Raw genomic sequence first — 15,145 nt, 5'->3', positions numbered from 1 at the left:
CCAAAAATAGTACCAGCATGGGCCCCCATGCACACTGCAGCCTTCCTGTGTGCACAGCTATCATGGGCACCATCGACGCTTGTTACAACCTATACGGAATTACTTTTGTTACACGGTAGCAATATCCACTGGTAATACCACATGTAATAACAGTAAAGCCTAAGCATCTTCCAGCCAGTCATTTGATTTATTTAGACCTCATGACCAAGCTCTTCCATGAATAATGTTCCCTGTGTGTGCTTGATCCGTTGTGCCCAGGCAAAGAGGACAAGGGGAACTGTCTCCGCCACATCTGTTCCAAGATAGGCAATAGCCCCAAGCCCAGACCTCACGCTGACACACTAGTCTTGGTGGCCAGAACCCAGACGAAGCCAGCACAGCTATTGCCGGTAAGCCCTGGCACAGACATTCCCACAACCACCGCACACGCTGGACCACACTCTTGCCCAAACCCTTGTACATCTACACACCGCCACCCACAACACAACAGTGCAGTATACTGTAATAAGTCCATTGACAGAATTATCCAGAATGTGCCTGATACCATCGGATGTCAGACAGCTAAACAGGGTTGACGTCAGATGGTGCAGGGCGAGCGCGTGCAGTAAACAAGTGTTTTAAAGGCTGTTGTGGGTCAACGTTGTGGGAAGCAGAGGGCTTTGCAGTACAATCCATTATTGTACTGTATTTTGCTCCCATGTTTGTGCTCTCCGCCTCCACCAACCTGCACAGACCAGCGTGGTGAAGTATGATAAAATAATGCCAAAGATCCACACTGTGTCGGAAGACCCTCATCCAGCGGTGAAATGTATATTGTGATGGGAGGGTTTTAGTCCGCAGTTGGGCACTATGTGAGACTAAATCATACAATAAATTATCATTGTCTATGTTATGATATTATATTTTTTATTGTGGGCTTATCACAAGTTGGCCTGATAAAACAACTAGGCAGTCCTTTGTGTGTGTTTACAAATGCATCCGTGCGTGCAGTCAATCTCGGTGTAAGGTAATTCCTGGCTTTGACGTTCCGCACATAAATCATGCTTCTACTTCTAGAAATGGTAATGAGCACATCCGTAATGCTATCTATCACATTGCGTACACATTTTTCAAGGGGTAATGGTTCCAGATTCATACAGACTTTGCATGAGACGGTTGAATGGGTGGCAGCCAACTCAAAACACCAAAGGTGCAAGTGTGTTTTTTTATCAACGAAATCTTATTTTCATTAGACTACTAAAAGCATCACTGCAGTGTGGCATATTGTATAAATTAAGCAATTATGTTTATACGCTGCATGTTTATCGCTGTGGGGGTGTTTTCACTCCTCTTCTGTTCATAATGTATTGTTAACCAATGCCCCCTGGCCATGTCCGTGAACTTAACTGAAAAATACGAAAGTCAATGAGATTCCTGTTGACTTGACTACGAGGCGACATTTATCTCCTGTTTGCAATCCTAAGCCAGATTTGGAAATTCCACATTCATTTGGTGGCAGTGAGCCTCTCCATACCCTTCACTTCCCTACAGAGTGGCACGATACTTATTTTATTGACTCCAGACAGACGAAGGGCTTAGTTGACCTCTGACTGGAATTTGAATGCTCTTGCTTCTGATTGCAAACAGCGTGCTTTATCCATGCGTGATCCTGCTGGACATATTGCACAAGCAAGGGCTTTAATCCTCCCTCTTACCAGTGAAATAATTGTGGTGCTCTGTAGTGCTATGACAAATGCAATTAAGTGATGTAATACTGTGTGCATTGTGATTAATTTAGATAAATAATGTTCATTTTATGAGAAATTTTTCAAAGCAGCTGTACTGCATTGTTAATTTAAATGTTAGGTGTTTAAAGTGATGTGGGGAAAAGATGCTGTCAGGTTTTTCAAATTCTATGTGAAAGGAGAAAAAAAGGCCTCATAGTACTGCAGGTAGTATTATTGTTTTACGTTTTACAAGGACGACTTTACACTACAGTACTGTATTACATATCGGTGTTTGTACATCAAGCTATGCTTTGCTGATGATTCATAAGAGCATACAACTGGTCTGAATCAATTGCATAATTTCCATTGACAAATATTGACATTGACGACAATATTATCTTCCCTTTGAAATGAATACATGCTTCAATCTTGTACTGAGCTTAACATTCCATTGGGAGTACTGCATTGCGCAGTACTGTATTCATAAAACATGGTCAGCTGGCCTGTTTCAAATGCAGTGCATGTGGGTAACTGTATATTCCATTTTGACGTGCTAAAGTACAGCCCCAACAGTCGTGAGCAGCGTGGCTCATTCAGGCCAGATTTATGCTGTCCATTAAAAGGCTTCATGATTGGCCTGAGCATTTTTCAGATGATCGGTGCTGCCTTGAGGTGTCGGACGCGTAAATCTGCTCGTGCCTACACTGCTTGCATAAACACATGATTGTTTGTGAATAATGAAATGCAAAGCGACGTGCGAGTCTATATGTATGTGGATTCTGTGCGTTTCGGTTTTATTTTGTATGTACATACTTAACCTCGTAGTTGCAGTTTATTGCGGCGGTGGGGGTGGAGGGGAATGAATTGCATCGCGTTCAGTGTGTTGTGAAAATGTATTAATAGGAAACAGGCAAATTTAGCATGATTCTGTTGTGTCTAATGTGTTTATCACAGCATCATATAAATGTTTATTCGTGTGAATATAGTACGATGTATACTATAATGAAATTGACACTAAAAGGCCGAATGGATATACCCAGTAAGGGATGGTGTGCGTGTTTGACAATCTTTCCTTTATGAGTACTGAGCCAGGCACTTAAATCAACTAGCAGACAAGCAAGCAATCTGTACTAACCCATAATATCTTCCAAATATACGCAGTACTGTAAAAGCTAATGACATTGCATGTAGTGGAGCCGTGGCACAGTGATGAGCGCACTGCCCAGTGAACTCGAGTTTTATTTCAGGGCATGGCTAACGTCAATGGCGAGGTGATATCTGAACCAGTCCTGATGTTCTCGCTTAACTAACTCGCACTGATCTGCACGGTGAGGTATGGCCAAACAACCCCCATGACTAGCATGGTATGAGGAGGCTCTCATCCAGCAGTGGGTTGAAAAGGGGCAAAGCATATTAGATTGGGAGCATTAGTTTCTTGTGGGCATTTATAGGTTGCCCTTCAATAATTATTAACAAGGACATGTTGAATGTGCACCATCATGTGGTTTGTGAATATTATATACGCGTCAGCTTATTTTATTTGTTATGTAATACAAAAATTCCGCTGTGATTTATTTTATTTATTTTGTAGGGCATTTACATTCCACATTCCAGGATTGTGCAGAGAAGCATGACATTTGTGATTAACCGAAGTTTGTCTCAATTGTGTAAGCTGTCAAAGCCCATTGTGCAAACTAGTAAATGTGTTTGTGTTGCTTGTGCATAGAAATCCGATTTATTAGAGTCTCATGTTTTCTGTTCATATTTGTTGTGCTTCATTGATAAATCTCAAATCAATAACATTCTTAACAGTGGGCCCACCTTCATTATCACAAATTTAATTGCTCTTGGAAAGTTCTTGGAAAGGAGAAAAGGGGAGCATGATTATCGCTCCTGAAGGTCAGAACTTCTTTGCTCCGGAATCAAGGATAATTATTGTGTTGTTGAATATGACTGCGTTATTTAAAGTCTGAGGCGTGAAGAATTTTAACCACTGAACGTAATTGTTTAAATCTGCCTGCGCCACAGACTAAGTCTAGCACATGTACATCTAGTAAAACCAAACCCAGAGGTTGTGTAAGCGTGTCATGATTTCATGCGGAGATTATATTACATACGTTTATGCACATTTATGCCGACATCCTCTTCGGCTAATAATAACTTCCCCAATATCTGGAGAAAAAAAATTATGTCGTTAAGCAACTTTTGTTTTAGCATACATTTTGGCTTCATTACGCTATGCTGATTAATTATCAGCATATAGAGATGAATATTTTCCATAGCGGTGTTGTGTGAGATCTCGACACGTACATTATGTGCAAATAAATACATGAAATAACACCTAATGACGGGCAAGTCTGCTCAATGCAAGACGCCCTGAGCCTTCTGCATGAGCCGCTGCGCCGTGCCCCGAACCCCGGCCACCCGAGTTCCATTCCCGCTCACGGCCACCAACACCAAGTGACGATTATCAGAACCGGTCCTGGGGCCTCTTCCTCCCCTAGGTCGACTCGGCCTCAAATGAGCACCCGGTGCGATGCGTGGTAAACATCGCCACTGGGGGGGGGGGGGGAGACAAAGGTGGCCGGCCGTGGTGCTGCCCCCCTTCCCACCTTCCCCCGCTACGCCGTGTGCCATCCCCAGCCTTCGCGCAGGTGCTGCTCGCGAGCAAGCACTTGCCCCAACAATCTACCGCAGGCTACACTGGGTGGTGGTGGTGGTGGGGGGCCTTTGTCTTTGTGAGCACGCCACTTGTTCATGCAGCTCAAGCGGCGGTGAGAGCCACCCCGGGCAGCGCGCGTTCTTCCTGCAGCAGCGTTCCTCGTCTGCGTCGGGGGGTTCATGACATCTTGAGCCCCCGATGGCACGGATTTTGACATTTGAGTCGGACCGCGGCTTCATTCGCCGGGAGGTTGAGAATTAAAGGGGGGTGATTCCAGCTCCGAGGAGACGGCAGAGAGCGACGAATCTCCTCCAAAAGCGATCGAGGTATTGCTGGGACCTCCTTAATTTGTAAATGTGGTTTTAAAAAAAACCCAAAATCCCTTTTTTGTATGCAGCTGCTGTTGTTGTTGTTATATTCCTTCCCTTTTTTGGGGTTGTGTTAAGCCACAATGGTTGTTGGGGTGTGGCTTGTGTGTGCAGTTTAGTATTTGTATTTGTGTGTATAAATGCGTACGCTGCAATAACGCTGTTAATTGTTATCGCGTTTATTGGTGCATTTTCTGCAATGCACGTTAACCCTTGCAAGTATTTTTTTTTGGGGGGTGTATTTATTATACAAACGTGTTTTTGTTGTTGTTGTTTTTGCGGCCTACATTAAACGGTGTCGATTTTTCGACATCTGAATACATTTTTGCGGCGTAATATTGTATATTGATCTCGTGCCATTTGTTGTGTCTGTGTGTGTGTATATATATAATTCAACGTACGGTCACTGCTTATGTGTGTGTGTATATATACTGTGCATGCACAACATGCTTTATATGCACCGCTTGTCATGTACTGTATAACACACAAGATTGCATTATGTCACGGAACGAATTGCATGCAAACGCGTGTACAGTCATTCCCGATGAAGACGAATCAAGGTCACACGCGGCACAGAATGCGTGAATTATACCGGTCTCTCTCTCTGCCTTTTTGGCGTCTGTAACAGTTTTGATTCTTTCGCCGTTCTCCACCCAGTGTGTGGGGGGGGCTGTTGTCAGTCGCCCTTGCCACCTGCGAAGGGCCCTTGATTTCAACGTTGCGCGTTATTTCTCTCGCTGTGTGTGCTTGCGTTTTCCATTCACCCGGGGTGGTGGTGGTGGTAGCTGGGCAGCGTGGCGAGGTTGTGGATGTGCACGCTGAGCGCACAAACCACCGGGTGCCGTAACGAGCGATCCGACCGGTCTTAAGATGAGCGGTGTGCGTGAACAATAACAACAGCAACAACATCATCGGCAACAACATTCCTCGACTAGTCAAGCGGTGGTATATTCGATTTAAAAACTAAATTTGCAGCTGGACAGAAGAGCGAGCCCGGCGTTTGTGCGATGCGTTTTGTCGCTTTTTTGGTTTTTACGTCTTCTGATTGTACACGGACAAAGATTACCACCCCCCCAATCCCCCTCTCCGTATAGCCTTAACAGACTGTTGTGGGGGGCAAGTGCTGTTAGCGAGCAGCACCTAATGAAGGCCAAGAACAGCACAGGAAGGGTGGTGGGTGGCCTGCACCACGCACGGCCACCCCAGTGGCGATGCTTACACGCCACGCCAGGTACTCATTTGAGGTCGAGTCTACTTAGGGGAGGCCCAAGACCGGTTCAGATAATCGTTCAGATAATAGTTGACCCCGGGCAGGAATTGGAACTCGGGTCGCCGTGTTCGTAGCGCAACACACTCGCCGTTACGCTACCGCACCCCAAGTACAAAGACACACGACACACACACACGCGCGTTCACACAAACAAAAAGATCGAGACGACGTGGCCGGATTGCCACGTTCAGACTGTGTGTTAGGGTTAGCCTTGTTATTGAGAGTATCAGCCCTGTCTGCCTTTGTCTCCAGCAACGATATCGATGCACTCGCTGTGTTCGGCGCACAAATGTCTGTGTTTTGCTCAGAACTGCAATCACGTCCATTTGTGTTAACCTCCGAGTTCTTGACTTTGCGACATAACAGATGGACTGTGGGTAGTGGAGGGAGTATACGTACACGATAAATATAGTATGCTGCCTTCCTCGGCACTCACATTTATGACCATTCAAGACGTAATAATTGGTCTACTTTACCGTGACGCCACCCTTTGAACAGATGCATTGTGCCACTTACAAACTACACGCGCATGTGTTTGTTGTGGTTATTAAATCAACGTGGCTTTACACAAATCTGTTTAAATGGACAAGATTTTGATGTGGCTTTCGACAAAGGAAGGATTTTAATCCCTTGTAATTGAACAACTCCGGTTTAGCAAAATACTGGAGTTGCTCGTGCTGACTGTCCAGGCCCATTGCCCAATATCCGGCGTTGCCTGTCAAGTTCATGAGATTTGCAATGAGCTGTAACGTCATTCATTCAATTAACCTTATGGCCCTGCCTCGCGTGCTACTGTTGCTACAAATCTTGGATATGTATTGACATTGCTTGGTTAGGAGGCGTTGCCGGGATTCCCGTCGATTGAACCTGGTAGAAAACTGAGAATTGGCAAGGTTGGATTAATTTGTGGAACAGTTGGTCTCCTCTCAAGACTGTGAGTTCAATTTAAGGTCAGGGTTGATGCATCGCTATATCATTCTCGGATGGGTACATTTAGAGCAGCACCAACAGCGATGATTACCCGTCCGTTGGCAAGTTGCAAAAATCTTCCATCTGTGATTTGTGTCAACTTGGTTTTCAACTAGAGTACAAAACAAATTCAAGAGTTTATATCTGTTTTGAAATGCACACTCTCGAAACTTCCGTTTGGTAGTAATGAAAAAAACATACACATGGATATCGCGATGGGTTTGTATATTTAAATGTGTTTATATCCAGTCTGTGGCTCCTGACATATTGGTGGCACACAGACATAATATGTTATTGCATAACACCGATGCTTATAAATGAACAGCTATATTTATGAATGTTTTAACTTTAGTTGGGTCACACACGGTCGTATAGCACGTATCGCTTAACATTATCTACCTAACAAAAAATACTTGCATTAGCATACTGACGTCATACTGTTTTTAGTTCATATACATGTTTTTTTTTTAAACCAAGCTTCCACACCTGCATCTAATTACCGTGTGATGCAGCCTAAATGGCACTCTGTTATAGCCGTGTTCGTTTCTTGTTGTAAGTGTGCTAAATCCAAGGACACACAGTCGATTGGCTGTAGCAGTAACCTTTTGAGATACAGTATGCTGCCCTTCAAGTCGTCAAGGATTGCCGAGGTAAAGCATTTTTACATCGATCATATTTCATAAATGTGTCACTACCGGTATTCCTTTGGCTCTGCAGTGCGTATCACTGAAATTGCGGTCGACCATGTGCTTGCTGCTCACGTGGGCCTCTATTGTGAGGTTGGCACGCCTAAATATGTATCTTTGGTCAGAGATGTTTGCAACAGCTATCTCCAAAGGCACCAATTTAATGTCTTACCTCTCTCCATAGGTCGGCACAATTGATGTTTTACCTTTCATATTTCGTGCTGAGATTTCGCTATTTACTTCCCCACCCCACCCCCTCTCTGCTCAGTGGTTGCTGACCTTTTGGGCAGTCAATACGCGTCTTGGGCAGTTTGGGAATCGGAAAAAAAGTCCCAGAGTTATTTGAAAATGCACGCAAATAATAGCATGACATTCAGATTAAATGTGAGTCTTTAATGATTCACGCAAGCCCGTTCTGTACAGGAATGCAGGGGAAGGGTGTTGTTTGGCCTTGTTAAATACTCATTTGGATGTCTGCAATTTGCAACCTGATCACCAGAGGTCAGCAGACATCAATTTGACACTGTGATTGGATTTGCCTTGGTACTGTACATTGTCTGATGTGCAGACCTGTGTCAATACACTGCTAGATGAAGGTTCCCCATGCCACGTGTCATGTCACTTGCGGGAATTTTTGACTTTACAATGCTGCTCAGTGCTTGTTGGTGAAGGGGTGGATGTTCCTGGGCCGTCACTGATGTTAGCCGTTGCTGGCATTCGAAACCCAGATTGCTGGGTTCATGGCCCAGTGTGCTAACCGCTATGCCAGTGCACCATCCAAGGGTACGTTGCTTGGGTAAAATTGTTTAACAAGGTAACTCATTTACCAATCTGTAACTTGTATAAACAGGTGACAGGGCAGTGTGATTTAAGATTTTTTTTAAGTGAAGCATTTTTTTTAACGGATGAGTGAGACTTTAGAAGCCATCATAACGTATTGCTCACACCACTACTGGCAGAAAGGCCTCCACTACAGGAAGCTCAAGAGAGCCCCTTTGAGAGCATTTTCAGCCTACTCTTCCACGCTGATCAGACGTCTAAGAAGAGGTGGGAGTACCCGCGCTTTACCACAATGCACGTGCCCTGCTATTTGCCCAACTGTGCTGTACTCATTTAGACGTTGTCTGATTTTCATGCCTTGTCTATACTTTGCACACCTATTGTGTTTTTTTTGTATTGTAACTTTCTGACCCGCCCCTTACTGGGCATCTGTGAAAGAGAGCTTTTAAGCTCATCGGATTCCTCCGGGATAAATAAAGAATTCTGCTTCTGGCTGCAAGGGTGGAAACGTGCGCTTTGTCGGTAAAAGCCTCGTGAAATAATGAGCGGATGCGAATACAGCGTTTTGTTAAAGTATTAAAAACCAAAACAGGGTTTTTGTTTCTTTTGGTATGACGGGCACAGGATGGTGAATTTAATTTGTGATCGTCGTTTATACAACCTCGCCATAGATGTAATAAAACATTTTAAATAATTTGTTCCAATATTAACTTGTAACAAAAAAAGTAACACATTTTAATCCCCTTAGCAGATTAGTAGGTACAGGTGCCAATTAAAAACGTGGCAGTGCTCACACAGGGTGAACAAGTTTTCCTGTGGAGCAAGTCGAGGCTTTGGGCTGCTACACTGACTGTCATCCGACTCGCCTCGGGTTGATTTTTAATCGGCCAAATCAGGCGAGCACTGGGGGGTGGGTGGCAGTGACGCACCTATTTGGCCTCCGTGACATTTGCACAAGAAGTTATTTTATTTTTCCAAAAGTAATCGATTAAGACTTCACAAGCCTTTTTAAGTATTCCAAAAAATTGTGTAACGTAACTTATTTTTAAGTTTCGTTTTGGTAAAAAAAATGCTACGTGCAGCGTTTTCTCTCCCAAGTTTTGCGTTTGCTCCTTTTGAGTCACCTTGTTTATTTATTTGTAAATACATGATTTTAAAAAAAAGTTTGCAGTCTAATGTTTGTAATTAGACATCGTTTGCATTGGCACACGGTAAGTAACACGTGCAGTGTGTGTCGATAATTTTTCACCTGCTCTGCCTCATGGTTGAAAGAAATAATGTTTGAGTCTCTTTTTACTTTTCCCAAATGTTATGTTGTTTGTGCTGTCGCCTTGGTGTCGTGAGATGAAGAATTAATTCGGGACGCTCGTAAAGCAGTGCATTGCCCTTTGTTAGAGAACGGCCCGTGGAAGGAGATAATGCAGAACCGCTTCTGAAATCCCCGCAAGTAACCTCTTATCATTGATGTGGAACAGTCCTTTACACCAACTCTTCTATCGGAACTGTTCGTCGGATGTTCGTTAAATCAATATTTGTAATTTTCAGAACTATAAATTGGCCACATTAAGAGAAAAAGCAAAGTTAATGTGGTGAGGTTGTGTAGTCATGGGAAACTGGGCTGGAATCACATGTCTGTATTGACTCAGCCCTGCAGGATTGTTCGTTAAATACTTTCTCTGTGCTTGGCTGGCAATCCTTTCAATGCTATGCTATACATATTCCAGATTAAATATGGTCCCTTTTTAAATGAACTGCTCATTGAAATTAATTGTGCAGTTAGGAGTGTGGTGCTTTTCTTCGACTGTGCTTTTTGTTGTTTTGTTTTAAATATTTCCGTTCTTATCGCACTGCCTCGTGGACTTGGAGGACTTCAAATGTTATTGAATTCTCAACATGCTGCAGATAACACTTGGCCAAGAATGCCTTCATAACCTTGACTTGATAAGCCATTCAGTGACACTCACGACGTATGCAGTCTTATCGCCCCCCACGTGATTTCCCATCTCCGTGCTAGCACAAGCATTAAGGTTGGTGTGATAGAAAGCACCAAAGGAAATGCTTCAGGACAACTGCTCATTTCAGCGGCCGTTTACTTAGTTTCAGGTTACTGGGTCACCCTGCTGGCATCTCAGCAGGGGTTGCACTAAGCCAATAAGCCACTGTAATGCTCTAAAAAAAAGGCAAAAAAATATTTAGTCATTGTGATTGTTTTTTAAATAGCTCAAAAATAGCCGCTAAGGAGTGGTCATCTTTTGAGAACCACAATATAAAAAAGCATAGCCTTATTTGAAACATGTCCATCTTCAGGTAGTTATCCAACGACACTTAAAATAAAAACAACTATGAAGGAACTTATTAATCTATTGTTATTCTATTATGCTTTTCATATGGTCTATTTTTTTTCCTCTGTTCTACAAAAATATTAGGTGGAAGTAAAAAAAAAGAGAAATACTGTACAAAGAACTATTTGATCAATTCTGGAATTCAATCCATGGTTAATGTTTACTTTTTTTCCAGTGCCTTGTGGGATGAATTCTTGGCATCCCGTTGTTGCGTCCTACCCCAGAGATGGTCTGGTCTGGGACTCTATTCGCTTGTTGCGCCCCAGGATGCCGTTTTGAAAAACGAAGCCCTCCCCGCTCGCTTTCGCAGCCAATGGGGCCCAGAGCAGTGATGTCACCTGGCAGGCTACCAGGGTCCGGCCCTCTCTTGGAAGAGACCAATTTTGGCAGGGACACGGGTGGGGGGGGGGGTCCGGTGTTCTCTTACAATGACGTGGTGCCAGCATCAACAGCAGCTGCAGTCAGCTTCTGTCTGCCCCCCCCCTCCCTCCACTGCTCTCGCATCTAAATAATTCACGGTGCATCCCTTTTGCGTTCCTCTCCCCCCCCCGTAGCCATGGGGAAAACCAAGGCACGGTAACAAAAAAACCGGACACCAAAACGCACGCAGCTTCTCACCAACACCAACAGAAAGTACGCTGCGAGTTGCCGTCGATTCGTGGCTTCGAGCGTGTAGGACGTGTTTGTTTTTATAGTTACAGCGTAAAAGAGTTGAGAGTTACACACACACACGCGCGCGCGCGCTCTGCGGTGCGAAGTTGTTGTGTGTGTTGTTGTTGGTGAGCGCGTCTGCTTCCAAGTGGGGGAGGTAGTAGGCGCCCCCCCTCCCCTCGTGGTACCCCCCCCCCTAACGGATAGACGTGGGGGGTGGGCGTCACCAACCCCCCCCACAGCCACCACCACCACCCAGCGGACGGCGTCGTGCGAGCCTCTCTCATTCAGGGCTGAGCGGTGGTGCTTGTCGGGGGAGCGGGCGATGACTGCCCAAGGTTAAGCGGAGGTGGAGGGTGCCCGAGGGCAGCCGGGGGCAGCCGCGCCTTGCGCACAACGCAGGGACTCGCCTGTACCGGGTAGGCAGGACACACTCTTGTTGTTTCAAACGGGGAGCGGCTGTTACAGATTCAAATTCCATACCCACCACCAGCCCGGCCCGCCTCTCACCACCACCACCACCGCCGCCGCCGCCTTCCTTTCGTCTTCTCGAGTTCGTTTAGTTGCCACACTCGGCCAGTCGTCAAACTCTCTCCGTTGTTGGAAGTGGGTTCCAACAATCCGAGGAGAAGAAGGAGGTGGTGGTGGTGGTGTGGGGGGGGGGGTCCCCCCGCTTCTCTGCGGAGTTTCCCGTGAACGAGGTGAAGAGTCGCCCCCCGCGTGCTGGTCGATTGCCCAAGGTGGGTTGTGGACTTGGGGTGACGCCGGCTTGGGGAGTTTATCGGCGGCGTGTGCGGCTAAGCCACGGACGGGGGTGTCACGTTTCTCGATGATGTTTCTGTACGTGATGCAGCGTGTGAGTGTGTCTGAGTGATTTATTAACTTAGCAGTGGGTGCGTGGTCCGTGAAACGGTGACCGCTGTCTATGTGCTGCCATGTGGGCTGTAATGACCCCGGCGACCTAGGGTTCGTTCCTGCCCGTGATGGTGTACATTGTCACCAGTCATTAGTGTCCCAAGTTGTAATCTTGCTTGGACTTTACCAAGTTGTTGGCCTGAGCATCATCATGATCATCAGCCACGATGATAGCCATTGCTGAAGGCCATCCCTCAGTCTTGCGATGTCACCGTGCGTCTCGTTCCTGTACACTCGCTGGTTTCATTGCTCCATCTCCGTGGCGAACATCCTGTCGGGCACGTACCCTCCCTCCTTTGGCTGTCACTCCCTTGGTTAGGCTTGATCCTTCCTTGCTCGTCATCTTTTCTTGGGACGTGTTTTCCCCTGTTGAACTTCTTTCGCATCGTACGTAGCCAACCGTGCTACCAATTCCACATGATGTCTCTAATGTGTCTTGTGTGTGCCTCGAAATCTCTCAGTAATCCCAATCACGCACCACTCCACGCTTTCATATTGTGTTCCATCTTATTTCGTCAATTATCCAGCCTTTCTGATCCACAATGTCACAGCAGGTGATCTACTTTGTACTCGATTAAACACATTCTTCTTTAGCCAACATTGTTGGTACGTTGCTTTTCATGATTCACATTCTGCCTCTATTGTGTCTGTGTGGTAATGAACACTTGTATTAGGCAGACAAAAACATGAGATGCTGGCTTCATTAACCCTCCCCCTTCGTGTGTCTCTCACACACTAGCCTGAGTTGATGTTCACTGAAAGAGAGCTTCCCTTGCTCCCTGTGTGTGGGGTTAAATGAGATGCCCTTGTTTCACCGTTGATAGCCAGTTTCACTTGGGCTGTGTTATTTCGATGACTTTTTTTTCCACCTGTTTTGGGACCGTAGAAATTGTGAATGTGTTTCTCAGATGCGTGGGTTAATGCAAGGCAAACTTCAGTTACATGAAGTGTTGTTAAAATGTCTTTCGTGTCTTGTCAATAACAGTACATCACTGATGGTGGTGTGCTATAGGATGAGGAGTGTTCCCCCATCCCCTCCATGTTATCGCTGTTCTGCATATACGGGACGAGCAGTTTGTAAGCACCTCGTGTTATCAGCGCCGTTAATAGATCATCCCAGTCAAATAGTCCGTTTTGACATTTTAAATAATGTTTTACCCGACGATTTATTTGTCTCGCTTGTTGACAAATTCATATTATGGGGATCGAGTACACAATAATGAAGTCGTCGTAGAGTTAATGGAAGTGTGCGCTTTCGAGGGTGCCCTGAGTGTCATTTGTATGCAAAGGAACTTCGTTGCGTGCAGTATTCGTGTAAAGATTGACGTCGGTATGCGGTCAATGGTTATGGACAGGGTACGGGAACCAAAATAACAAGAAGAGCCATTCAAATATCGGTAAAAACAATGTAATGCATGTGAATACGAGACGATGGTCCTTCATACATAACATCACGAAGCGGTGCTTAAAGAGCCACATTGCTGCTCGAGCCGCAAGTTGTCCGACTCCTCGTTATGGGTGACGTCGCTCTTCAATTGCAGAATAATTTTTTTTAAAAAAAAAACCCATTACCCCTTGAAGATAATCTCGAACAACACACCACAGTCATAATACCATGGCAACATCATTAGTGTGTGAGACAAAGCTCTCTGTAACAGTCTAGAATCGGGAGCAGCGGTGGTGGCGTGTTGGGGTGAGTGAGTGGTTTGTGGATGGCCTGGTGAGTGGTGTCGGCTCTTTGCCTGGCTCTTGTGATCCGCGCAGGCAGTGAACATTGTGTGGGTTGAAGGCCCCCTCTGACAGACGGAATGTTTACTTCTTTCGCAGTGGGCAGGCAGTCGTCGCACTTAATGCCTAAAAATAGCCGGGTAATTGCACGGGAGCAAAACTGTGCCCAGTGTGTCCACTGGGCAGTGGCGTTTGTTGATGCTGACGAGTGGCGATTTTGTTTTAATGTAACAGTGTGACTGGTGCGTGCTTACACAGCTCGCTCTCTGCGTTAGGGTGGGTTGTTCCACATACATGTTACGGTTGTGTATGCGTGTGTTTATATACGTAATGAATTTTCCATGTCAAATAAATATATGTACTTAGGCGCCTATCCAAACATACAGTTACATACACAAGAGTCGGTCAACGTTGTGCGAATGTGGTGTTGAAAGTATACACCAACTCGCCACTTGATTGTTTGTATTTCAATGTGGTCGTAATCAAAAATCGTTTAACTTCAAGGCTTATCAATAATCCTACTGTCAGGTCGGTTTTTTTTTCACATAGTGTGTGTGTGTAACTATGGTGAGCGTTGCAGCAGTGGTTTGTGTTGCACCATGAACCCAGCAACCAAAGTTTGATTCTGAGCCACACATTTCGATTGCAACACAAGCAATCGTCATCAGGTCGAACTAAATTTGAGAGAGAGACAAAACACAGACACGGAGACACACAGACAGACACACAAGCAGAGAGAGACACACAACATAGTCTCTGTGTGTCTATGTTGTGTGTCTCTCTCTGTGTCTCTGTGTTGTCTCTCTCTGCTTGTGTGGCTGTCTGTGTATCTCCGTGTCTAAACTAAAGGTGTAGCCCTGAAATTACCTCTGCTGGCAGAAGAGCCTCCATTAGAGGAAGCTCGAAAGCTCCTCTTAAGGGTAGTTTGGCCTATTCTTCCACTTATATACTGTGTGCAATGCACTGTTTTTTTTAAATATGCCGGCATGTGTCAGCTGTTTTTGGTGATCTCTCTTACTATTCGCATCTGCGTTAATCCATGTGTGGGCTCGGCATGGTCGAGGGAAT

The 15,145-nt window shown here is 45.3% G+C and overlaps 1 protein-coding gene across 10 annotated transcripts in view; it reads left to right on the top strand.

Moving 5' to 3' along the window:
• Positions 1-15,145, top strand: part of LOC116939898 (protein-methionine sulfoxide oxidase mical3a-like) — a 143,109-nt gene that overhangs the window by 2,925 nt on the left and 125,039 nt on the right. For 3 of the 10 annotated variants that reach the window (XM_076065307.1, XM_076065311.1, XM_076065309.1), the window contains exon 1: positions 11,182-12,174. The gene's annotated coding sequence lies outside the window, so the exon portion shown is untranslated. Of the gene's footprint in view, positions 1-258; positions 390-11,180; positions 12,175-15,145 lie in introns of those variants that run through there. The other 7 variants (XM_076065313.1, XM_076065310.1, XM_076065306.1 and 4 more) reach the window with 6 other exon arrangements.

Source organism: Petromyzon marinus, chromosome 7, assembly GCF_048934315.1.
Source record: "Petromyzon marinus isolate PM22_M1 ecotype Great Lakes invasive population chromosome 7, UKy_Petmar_22M1.pri1.0, whole genome shotgun sequence".
Lineage (NCBI taxonomy): Eukaryota > Metazoa > Chordata > Hyperoartia > Petromyzontiformes > Petromyzontidae > Petromyzon > Petromyzon marinus.
The sequence above is the reverse complement of the archived record's forward strand: the minus strand, read 5'-3'. Positions and strand labels throughout refer to the sequence as shown.